Below are 11282 nucleotides of genomic sequence, written 5' to 3'. Positions count from 1 at the left end.
ATCCTAAACAAGAATTCATGTAATTCTTTAATCTTTTCAAACAAGAGGTTGGGCTCAACAAATGGTTGGAGAAGAGAGACCAAGAACCATGAGACATACCTTGCTTAATCTTAGGGAAGAGGTAGTGGCCGCCCACTCCAAGAAATTCATGGTTATCCTCCTTCTTGTAGCCCGTAGTCGTATGGAGCCTTCAATGTCTTGTGGCTTGCACTTGTTGAAGCTTGTGGCTGCTCCCAAGGCTCTCGGGACAAGAATTTGAAGGGTCTTCAATGTACCTTGAGCTCCCTTGAAGGTTTCATGGTGGCTGCCATGGTTGCTACCCACAATAGGGTTTTAGGAAGTGCCAAGAAGATGAAATGTCAACCAAGCAGGTCAAGAGTGGGACCAAATGAGTGCCTAGAGCTAGGGTTTAACGCTAAATACCATGGCTATGAGCTGGGGGGCAAGAAGAGTAGAAAATCAGCCCATTCTTCTTAGTCTCGTTGGCGATTCGAGTAGGGGAGCGCAACAGGGGAAGCAGCAATGGTGCACATGAGCTTCTATTGCAACTATGGCAAGACCTTTAAGAAAGCTCATAGGCCCTATGAGAAGGAGCGTCTAGATGCTGAGCCCAAGATTTTTAGAGAATATGGTGTCCGCAACAAGCGGGAATGTTGGAGAGTGCAGTATGCCCTTAGTTGCATCCGGAATAATGCACGTATGCTTCTGACACTTGATGAAAAGAACCCACAGCATATCTTCGAAGGAGAGGCTCTAATATGCCGCATGTTTAGGTATGGTCTCCTTGAGGAGAGCCAGAACAAACTAGATTATGTCCTTGCTTTGACTATGGAGAACTTTTTGGAGCGCCGCCTACAAACTTTGGTTTTCAAGTCAAGAATGGCAAAGTCAATCCACCATGCTCGTGTTCTCATCAAACAGAGACACATCAGGGTTGGTAAACAAGTTGTGAATGTGCCCTCTTTCTTTGTGAGGGTGGACTCTCAGAAGCATATCAACTTTGCATTGTTCATTCCTTTTGGAGGTGGCAAACCAGGTCGTGTGAAGAGAAAGAACTTGAAGGCAATATCCAAAAAGGCTTTAGCAGGGTATGGGGTGGCACTCAAGTACTCCAGGGTGAGCCCAAGGTCTCAAGAAAGTGACTCGAGGTGCCATGCAAGCCCTGGAAGAAGGGGAAGAGAGATCTTGCAAGATTTTGGGTTGGAGCTTCCATGGCAGCTTGAGGGTCCTGAGAAAAAGAAGGGGGAAAACTCACTTTTGTAAAAGATAGTCACAGTTAGTCTTTTCCCCAAGTCTAGAGGTGTCTTCTTGGAAGAGGCACCCCTAAAATTGCTCTGTGAAGTAGAAAACGAGTTGCCATTCTTGCTCTTCTTCCTCCAAATGCGGTCAAACCTCTAGTGAGCTCCCCAAGAAAGGCTACATAGTCTTCAAGAAGATTGATAGCTTGTCTGAGTACTCCCTGTGTACCTATGGGAACTATGTAACTAGGATTTTCTAACTGTGAAGAACTGTAAGGAACCTAAATCTAAGGGAAGAAGAAGGATCAAGGACAAGGCTCTGATACCAACTGTAATGAAGGAGACCTAGCTAGCCTAACTAAGGGAGAGAAGAGGGAGAAATACTACAGGAGAAGAAGAAGAGGAAAGAGAAAGACAAGAAGGAGAGAGAGAGAGAGAGAGAGAGAGAGAGAGAGAGAGAGAAAGAGAGGAAGAAGGAGAAGCCATGAGAGCTGAAGAGAGGTGGAAGAGAGATTTCTTGATAATTCTGTGATGCCTAAGGAAACCCTCTTACACCTTTTATACCGTCAGTGTGACTGGAATTTTCCCATATGCCTGCTTCATTACAGTTCATTTGCTCTATGAAGTCAATAGTTGCTCCATTAAAAGGTGCAAAAACTAAATTATTATGATCTATGAGTAGGATTGTGATGGGGTCTTCAAAGGCATAACTTCTAAGGATGCTAATATAGACTCTAACCAATCAAGGCAGCACATGATCGAAGCCGATCTTAGCCATATCCACCCTGAATAAAGTGACCAACTTTGAGTGCATTTGCAAACAATGCTCCTCTTCATCATTCTCAAGAGCTTCCAATGTATTGATATCCTTTTCTTACATATGTTGGGAACCATTGGCCAAGGCATTCTTTGTAGTTACAAGAATGTGAAACATCCTCTTGCTCCACTATATATCAATCTAATCATTGGTCAATACTATTTGCAATGAACCTTTTGGATCCAAGGATAGCAAAATAGCATAAGGTAGGAGTTTTGGATATCTTCCATGACTAGAATCACCAATCATGCATCAGAGTGGACTACCCCACTTTCTAGTATGATAAGGTAGACCATGCTGAGGGAAACCTCATGTTTATAATTAGCTACATTCATATTAATTAGCTATACCTTAATTTTTGTACTATCATTAATCTTTCTTATGAAAAAATATTTCACAAAGAAATATTCTTTTGTATGAAAGATATACTCACCTACTATAGAAATAAGAGCTTTCAACATATCATTCATTCACACAAGAATTAATATTATAATTTTAATTCTACAATACTATTATCTTAATAGATCTCCTATTAAATTATGAATTTTTAACTATCAAAATATCTCAAATTTAGTTTTAAATAAATAGCTATTTAATAGATAAAAATAAATACTTAATAATGAAATAAATGTTAGATACTAGTAACACCTTGGTGACAATTTGCATGCATCGTATACCAACATGTTTAGGAATAAATATATGTTAGGAAGAACGAAAAGTCTTAGGTTTTAGTAACATATTGGTGCCAGTTTTTTGTATACATCCTACATCAACATGTTTAAGGTTAGGAATGAATGTGCATTAGGATAGTAACACCTTGTTGTCATGTTGCATGCATCCTACACTAATGTGTTTAGAATTAGAAAAAATATATATCAAGGTGATAGGAAATATCTTAGATTGGCATAGTGTAATTGCACCTTGCTCCATGTAAAGAAGGAGGTGAGTGTTTCTCTAAAAACCATGTTTAGAATGAAGTGAAAGTTTTTTCACAAATCATGTTTAGCATGCCTAAATGGTGAAGCTGCATAGTAATGTTTGTATTATACTAGACATGATTTAACATACTTTCTTCATGCATTAGCATACTTAGGTAAGAAATATCCTAAACTTAGTGCTTAGAAAATATTAACTTAATGGGAATAAAATTTGAAATGATTATCATATAAATATTAATAAATGTAAGGACATTATAAATATTTATATTAATAAATGGTTATATTTTTCAATTCAAAAACTAAATCAATTTCATGTGCATATTTTTAGATCTCCATGGCACACATGAATGAAAAGTGTAAAGAGAGAGAAGCACTCACAAAAACATTAGTATAAAGCTTTCATTAGTAGAGTTATTAAAAGAATGGCAAGTATGTAGAAAGAAGACTTTTTAGTTCACTTTCAAAATGCTAATGAATTAGATACCTTTGTATGACACTTAGCTATCTAAGGATATCAGGAAATATGTACTCTCATTAGCTACATACACACAATTTGACCTCAAAGACATTTATCCACAAGGTTCCATGCATGTTGGGCAATATTACAAGAGAAAAGATTCTTAAAGATATTTCATTTTTTAATTCCAACTATAAAATATAATCTGGAGCTATTAGTAGAATTTTGGAGAACAAATAGACATGTTGGGCCCATCTCTATTCATGTAGCTATTGATCAATGTCCAGAATCAATAAGTCAAAGAAGTCGTACCATCTTAAATGAAGTATTCCTTCATTAGAAAAATACACTAGAGGAGAATATAGTACTACATAAAGCAACGTGTTGATGTGGAGAATAAGGAAGCAATGTCCCTTAATGATGATATAGAAGTTGAAGATATTTGGCTCCACAAGGAACCCAAACTACCTTGCCCAACCCTCAGGATTTTGTCAGCAAATTGAATTGTTTATCATTATGATTCTCCACTAGGCAATGGGATTACAAGCATTGAGTTGTAAAAATGGCAAACAAAGGCTTTTTGGAGATGATGTACACTACCTTGCCCAACCCTCAAGATTTTGTTAGCAAAGTGAATTTTTTATATTTATGATTCTCCACTAGGCAATACGATTACAAGCATGGTTTGAGTTGTAAAAATGGAAAACAAAGGCTTTTTGGAGGTGATGTATACTACAAAGTATTTAAAAGAACAAGTGGACCACTCTTGTTGCAAGCACAAGTTGTAGACAAAAGCATACATATAAACTTTCATCATCCTAGTATCATTCAATTTTTAGGACTAGCTTTGTGTAGTCCTAAGGGATTTTTGGCACTTATTTTTCATCATTGGAATGGCTCAAATATTCCACATTGCTTGGATGTGGCCAATACCAAGAGAAATCCAAATGTCAGGTTCCCTAAAGACCTTGTTACCAAGCCCCAATATGATAATTTGTATGCACATATGCAAGTGAATATCCTTTCCTTGGTGGTTGGTTTTGTGAATACTATAAGAAGCTAAGAAGACATACATTTCTAGTGAGACATTATTGATACTACCTTGTTACACTAGCATAGGTATAAAATGTGTGAGACATGTAAATTTTGGGACCTTTTGATAATAATACAATTACTGCCTCTCTTCTTACCTCCTTGCTCACAACTTTCATGGCTTCTCTCCCTTGTTTCCTATCTTTCTAGTCTTTCTCTCTCCTCATCACTCATTCTCTCTCCTATTTTCTCTCTCTTCTACTCTCACATCTTAGCCCTCTTCTTGACAAGTGGTATCAAAGCTTAGGTCTTTGAACCATTTGGTTCAATCTTTCTCTAGATTTTCTTCTTAGACTAGTTACATTCTAGTTACTCAAGGATAGGATGTAACGTGTTCGCTCGTCCGCTTGTGGGACATGTCTTAGCAGCCCATCGGGAAGAGAGTCTAGAAAGCACCGCCTGGCACTCGCAAGGAATGTCACAGGGTTTGCAATCTAGGTCTTCTTGAGTCTCCCCACCCCCCCGAGCGGAAGTGTCCGGCCGTTCCCACTTAGGATCGACCTGAAGTCAGGGTTCCTTTCCTATCAGCAAAGTCTCTAGGAAGTAGCCAATGTCGAGCTCCAGATGAACCACTTTGCGTAGGAACAACAAAGTCGAAGCAAATTTATGCTGCACTTGGTTCATGGAGAATGGGAAGCGAGAGGGATGCAAAGCTCTTCCTCTCTGCCATAAGGCATAGTCCCATTCTTTTCCCCCTAAAACAGTATGAATCAGGGTTCTAACCAACATTGTCTAAGGTCATCGTCTAACTTTTCCTAACATTTCTCATTAAAATTTCCTTTGAGGAAAGCTCTCGGCTAACTAAGACCACCCTTCCATAGGATAGACCCATCGGGGTCACATCCACCACGCTTTCCTCGGGGGTTGTTTTAGTTATCTAATTACCTACATCACATTATGTTTGACATATAAAAGCAGCTTCATTAATTAACCCATTAATCACAAGTTCCTTTACGTAATTTAGGGCACGAACACAAAGACAAGATAAAATAAGATCAAACAGTTCCTTAACTTATCTTCATGTTAATGTTTGTCTCCCACCCATACAGGAGAATTAAGTGTCCCTTTCTGCCTCTGCAGAAATAATCCTTCTGTATCCCGGAAATAAAAACCCGAAGGTTTATCCTACCAAGATTCTACCCTGTAACTAGTATCCAAAGCCTCAGGATCCCATCCTGAGTCACGCAGGGGGTTAGGCAATGAAAGGGATTTACAGCCTATGTCCCCTCAGGCACCCTTAGCATTGTGTCTCCTAAACGTAAACCCTGCAAAGAGACCTCTCGTAGCAGGAGTCGGTCCAAGCTCTCGGTGCGGAAAATAAAATTACTCCCTTGGTATAGGGCATCACTGCTAGCCAAGGGAGTCGGACTAGAGGAATCCTTCCTTAATTAATCCTTTTAAGAATCAAGCACAATCAAGGCAACCAGCCCAATGTCATCTTCTAAGAAAACATCCTTTGTCCCCATGGCAATCCATCATCACAGACCCGGCCATGAAATCATCAATCACACCCCACTTGGATTAACATCCAAAACCACATTAACAAATAGTTTGAATGCACAACCACTCGCTTCAAGGCATTGCAATCCCATTGCATGCACAACCAAAATTTAACTTGGATGTATCAAAACATTTGCTCAAGGAATTTACACGCAACCTTTTCTAAGGTAGAAATCCTTCTAAGATAACAATCACCTAATCAGCTTAGGTGGCTCTTCCCCTTAGGGTTTATACGGCTAGACTCCAAGCCTTCTTTGCTAGTCATTAAGTTTCATCATAACTTAGGCCCTATTTCAAAGGGTGTGTTTTAGGTCCAAATGTCTACTACACAATAGCTCTCTAACCTTTCATCCCCGAGTATGATACTATACATAATTTTGCTTAGCACTCCATTATTTTTTCCTAGAGTGCATTCCACCTTAAACTTAACATCAACAATATATACGTATCTTAGGGTTTACCTAGCAAGGATTTTTGCTAACAAGACCATAGTGCATGCAATACTCTTCTTCTTCCTGGGATTTTCCAACCTTAAGTTCTCTTAATTCTTCTTAGAGAAATCATGTTCCCCCTAGTGTTCATCTAGTTCCCCCCCTAGGAGTAACAACTTGATCCTAGATTGGCTCGGTTTAATAGAAATTGTCCAATTGATTGCAAGTTGTCTTGGTTTGATCCACAAGATAAGTTTCCAATTTACCAAGAGTCGATGCTATCATAATTTTCAGGTTTTTAATCCATTTAATGATTGCTTGTTCTAATCAAGTACATCAATAAGATCCTAACTTATCAGGCCATTGGTTATCACAATCTATCATTTCATGTGACTATTTCAAGGTGTCGATGTAACAACTATGATTTTATGTGAACGGTTCACTAATCTAGCCTAGGCAATATCACATATGGAATTTCATATGATCATCTACATCTATGAACAACTAGGAATGAAAGAATACATAACCAACATATAGCTTTTATGAGTATCCTTTTCCTTCAATGGATATTAAAATGAAGACTATGACCTATGAGCGTGTAGAACCATAGAAGTTCTTCCATTCAGGCTAATAGAACAATAAGCATAGATAGAAAAAGGGTTTGAAAACACCGAAGTTCTTCAAGTACCATCTCCCAGTTGAAACCTTGGTTTTTCTTCAACTTGTTGATACTTTCATAATCTCCAACTGCAAGTCTACCCTTGACACAAGAAGCCCATTACTCCAAGAGTGCTTTCCTCTTCTCCTTCTAGCATCGGCTTGCCTCTCTCTCTCTCTCTCTCTCTCTCCCCCTACTCACCTCTCTCTCTCTCTCTCTCTCTCTCTGAAAATCTCTATAGCGTCTCTTCATCATTGTTGAATGTGTGTTATGGGAGGGGGGGTCTTAAGCCTTATATAGGCTTGGGAGGGGGAGCCTACCCTCTCCCCATGCTCTCCACATCACCTCTCAAGGCCACCAGTTGTCCGCTCTGCATGGCGGTTGGACTGCAGTGGTGGTATGTCTGTCGAGGAGAGGTAGATGCGATTCGTGAATATGATCGTCATGATGATGAAGATGTAGATAACGGGGGTGATGATCATGATACTGGCGACGGCTTGTGACGTGGATGGCGAGAAGGCGTCGACGACCAGTTCTTTTCTTCGTTTATATATATATATAAAAACCTTTTAAACTATCCTATCTAACCACTAACATTATCCTTACAACTTACCACTAACTATTCTAACTATTTTCTAATATTCAAACCAACTTATATAACTAACTAACCTTAGAACTAATCTTACTAACATTCTAACACTTACTAACTTAAAATTTTGTAGGAAAAAGCATGCGATGAAGGTGAGGAGTATTGAAAATGCCTTTGCGGAAGCGGAATGTTACATAAGATGTCAGTTTGGAAGTGGACAAGTGCTATAGAGACCAAAGAGACCAAGGAAAACCTAGTCAAAGCTTTCATAGTGGCTTGGAAGTGGACAAGTTTAGAGACCAAGGAGACCAAGGATAGCCTAGTCAGAGCTTTCATGGCGGCTGCCAAGAAACTCTCTCTTTTTCTCTCTAGTGATCATATCTTTTCTTCTAACCATGGGTCAAAGGTTCTACAATTCTAGAGTAACAAGTTGTTGCCATTGACTAAGGGGAAGTCTCCAAATGCATGCCCATAAACTTTGGCACAAATTTTGATGACTTCCTAAGATTTTGTGCTTCTATCCTTCTTTATGTTGGTCAAGAAACCTTGGAATATTCATTTGGGAGCCATTATAGCAAGCCTCTACAAGATTTAAGCCTTTGATATTCATCTTTCTTCTTAAAAACCTTGATAACTAGTAGGCCATTCATAGCCATAGATTTGAAGCTTTAATTTCTTCAATATTTGGCTCTTCATGACTTCTAAAGCTTCTCTATTTCTATTGTCAAGCAAGATTGGCTTCAAGATGGCTGACATTGCAAAGATTTCAGTATATTGAGCTTCTTGCAATGCATACTAGAGTTATATTTTTGGGCTTTTGGTTAGAGATTTTAAATCTTTAGTATTCAAGTGCTCAAGACTACTCAAGGCATTGATCCTTAAATGATTTAATATATTTGAAGTATGTATAGGTTGAATTGATTAGATTCTTAGAAGCATGAAGCTCTTTGTCAACTTATTTGGGGCAATCTCTTTAACTAATGGATTGAAGTTTGATTCTAAGTGAATCCATCATCTTCTTCAAGCTCAATAGAGGTGTTTCACTTAATCTTTGAAATTTTCTCTACATCCACTTGTTCTAAGACTTTTCATTGTTGATGGGAGATTCTTGATCAATTAAGCCTCTAAATTGCTCAATCGATAAGGGATTGGTGCTTCTCTTCATTAATAAAATCCCATCAATTGAATTTTAGTAAGCATTTCAATCCTCTTTCATAATGATTACCATTTATAATGTCTTGATGTATAACTTTGATTTATTATGTGATTCTCTTGTACCCAAGGAAGAAATATTGTAAAGCATAAATACTTGCAATCAATGAGTCGCTTGATTGCAGTGGTAAGACCCTCAGTCAACCTCCATTTCTTGATTCCATTTTCATCAATTGAATCTTGGCATATCATTGAAGGCTGAAAGATTTTATCAATTATCCATCTCATCTCTATTTGCTTAAATAGAATGCTCTTGCCATGTTGATATTCACATAGAGGAAAAAGGTGGATGTCGAGGGAGATAGTGGGACAATAGAGAGGTGACCCTCCCCCACTATTAAAGATCCCAAATGGGTGCAACCAACTAAACTAGGGGGAACTTTGCCCACCTTCTTTTGAGGATTTGGAGCCTATATAGGGAGCTTGTCACACTGTTATATCCCTCATCATAGTTACTACGAGCGGAATCATTGAAGTTCTGAAGATCTCATCTGAAGAGCATTGATCAGGGCCTCATTGATTAGTTATAGGGATCATATAGGTCTATTTCTGGTTAATTATAGGATATTTTGACCTATTTCACCTTTCATTAGTAGGATACAGATGTGCATGAGAGTAATAGAGCACTTGGGGTAATGATTGTTGGGATTGATATTTATCCATTTATAGGTGATACATGTTATTCCAAGTTAATTACATATTATGCATCGGGTATTCTAGTCAAACAGTGAATTGGATTTTGGAGGTACTTCTTACTTGGTTATAGGTTTTGCAAAGTAATATAGAAATTTTTCGGGGTCTATATAAGATATTACATGTCATATTCAATCTCTACAGGTTATATACATGGTAGACAAGGTTTAGAGACCTTAGTTTGGGTCTAAGAGAGGTGGATAGAACAAAACAATGATTTTACAGGTTACAAAACTATTCTACATAATGGAAAAATAATATTCTTAGAATATTATATTTTAATTCTAAAGTGGAGTGTTATATCTCAACCTAAATAGTTATTTATTAGCTTCATTTTCTATCAAAATGTTCTCGATCCCAATAGCAAAGAGAATAGTTATAGCCATTTTAGTGACAATAGGTCTATTAAGACTATACTATAATAGTGAGCAGAAATGACTAGAAACAAAGGAAAGAACAAGTTTAATAATGATGTTCATTAAAACAATAAAGAAAGAACATGAGGCAATACCTAAGACACATCATAATAAGGAAGAATCTCAAGAGTATAGTGCATATAATACTCTCAATACTACTCTTTATAACCATGAGACTAGGCATTCTATCAGACACATGGAGTTCCTCTCTAAATTGGATTAAGTGGTTGAGCAGATAGTTCAATCCAATATTCAAACTAAGAAATCCATGGAGCAGATGGCCCTCTCTATGGAGAATTCCTTAGAAAATTTTACTGCTTCTACTAGAGATTCATTACACAAACTTAGTGCTCAAATCTCTATGTAGCACAAATGGTATACAAAAATAGTAGAGATAAATAGTCCTTTCAACAAACAATAATGCTCCACGAGGTATTATTGGAAAAAGGGTATACCACACACCACTTATGAGATTGGGGAGATTGTTTTAGGATTGATGAACCTATTTTGAGTATTCACAGGTCAAATCCTCCTCCAGGAGCTAGAAATCAACCACCTATTCCTCCAAAAACCAACTACCATAGTAGTGCCTCTAATCTTTCAAATCCCATTGGTAATTAGATGGACATGTATCCCTAAGTAACTAATGGATAACAATTCTTTGTTGAGAGGAAACTCCATAATAAGATTGTGTTGATCAAATATAGTGGCCATTGATAATCATCGACTGATTTGGAGGAGTGGACTTTGAAGTTAGGATCTTATTTTGAGATTTTTCCTAGGTTAGATAATCAAAAGATTCACTTTGCTACTGTAATAAAGCATAAATCACCTTGGTCTAGACTAGGCTAGGGTTAAATATAAAAGGTGGGGATGTAACATGTGAGGTATCTTTTTGCCATTTTAATGCAATACATGCTTTGAGGTTCCTTCCTCTGAAGGGGATGCAATGGCAGTGGAGAAGGAGAAGAGGAAGATGCGGGAGAGAAGAGCACACACAATGTAGGTGCTATCCAATTGAACTGACAGCCTTATTGCACTATCATATTATATATGAATAAAGAATGGGCGGTCACAGTATACACGGGTAGGCCCAAAGGCCTTTTACCCCAATAACCTCCCATTAAAAGGCCAATGTGGCTAGGGAGTGAAAACAAATAAAAGTTTAAAAAAAGACAAGGTGAGGAATCATAACATCTCACCCAATGCCCAATCTGAAAGCGATCTATGCAAGAAGTGTC

General features: G+C 37.9%; 1 pseudogene; it reads left to right on the top strand.

Annotated features, from left to right (window-relative positions):
* The first annotated feature begins 522 nt into the window (after positions 1-522).
* Positions 523-11067, top strand: LOC148023235 (small ribosomal subunit protein uS4z pseudogene; annotated as a pseudogene).
* Positions 11068-11282: the final 215 nt, after the last annotated feature.

The sequence above is a fragment of the Lygodium microphyllum genome, chromosome 16 (assembly GCF_053477565.2).
Source record: "Lygodium microphyllum isolate KBCC chromosome 16, Lygodium_microphyllum_v1.1.10, whole genome shotgun sequence".
Taxonomy (NCBI): Eukaryota; Viridiplantae; Streptophyta; class Polypodiopsida; order Schizaeales; family Lygodiaceae; genus Lygodium; species Lygodium microphyllum.
Note: the sequence above shows the minus strand (reverse complement) of the source record. Positions and strands in the feature narration are given on the sequence as shown.